The sequence below is a fragment of the Nestor notabilis genome, unplaced genomic scaffold, assembly GCF_000696875.1.
Source record: "Nestor notabilis isolate BGI_N333 unplaced genomic scaffold, ASM69687v1 scaffold11970, whole genome shotgun sequence".
Lineage (NCBI taxonomy): Eukaryota > Metazoa > Chordata > Aves > Psittaciformes > Psittacidae > Nestor > Nestor notabilis.
The window spans coordinates 93849-94898 of NW_009912515.1; positions in this window are offsets into that span (position 1 = coordinate 93849).

Here is a 1050-nt window from a genome sequence, read left to right on the forward strand (position 1 = left end):
TGGCCAAACAAAGAACAAAAATACCCACAATAAGCAAAAGCAGATGGCTTCAGTGGCAGGAAATGAATGAGCCAGACTGCAGGTAAAATGGTTCTCTGAACACACTGTGGAGCTTTGTAATGACAGGTTCTTTGTTATCTGGGGCCTCCCCACAGGAGGCCAGATGTCTTCTGTTCTGAAAGGAGATAGATAGAGATGCTCTTCCTTTTCCTCCCCCTTTAACTTATGGCTGTTTAAGTTACTGCTAATGGAAGTAGAAGCCTGTTTTTCCCCCTTGCTCTCTGATGTTTTTGGAAACAGAAGAGATAGTTAGTGAAAGGGTATTCTGATATGAAAGGGAAGGCCTAGAACTGGCCTTTACCTCCCCATGACCTTCATTTTAAAGAACAGGGAGGTCAGTGCCGCTAATTGCACTTGAAAGGATTAACCACTTGATCGCTTTCATTTGGTGGAACAAAATTATTCTCCAGTCTCAAAGCTGGAAAAACGTATCAGCAGTATCGAGACATTTTCAGTGTGAGGAGGAGGAGGACTTGGCTGGTTTGGCTGCTTATACCAACACTGAAATTTATAGAGGACTTAAACATTTTTACAGATGGGAAAGGAGAACTACATCTGCTGCTCAGAGCAGATCTGCAGCAGAAGTGACAATAACCTCCTTCCCGCCCTCGTAAAAGGTTATCAGAAGAATATCCACAGACCATAATTAATGACATATTAGATGTGCCTCTGTCACTTGCTGTAGGAATGACCCTTGCATTACTCTGCAGTTGCACTGGAAGAAAAAGAATCTGAACTCAATTCCGGGACACAGTGTTCCAGGTTTAAAATCTTTTCTGTGCATTGATTTCACCTGAGAATTAAGACTAATTTACTTTTGGAATACATTCTTAATTCCCATTGTTCAAATAAAGTGAGATACACAAAACTTAAATTTGGAAACTAGTTTCCAAAAGTAACAAAGAACAGCTTATATAAGCTTTTATCTGACCTCTGCTTCTTAAATAAAAAAACATGTTTTCAGGGAAATGTGTCTTGGAAGTAACTCCC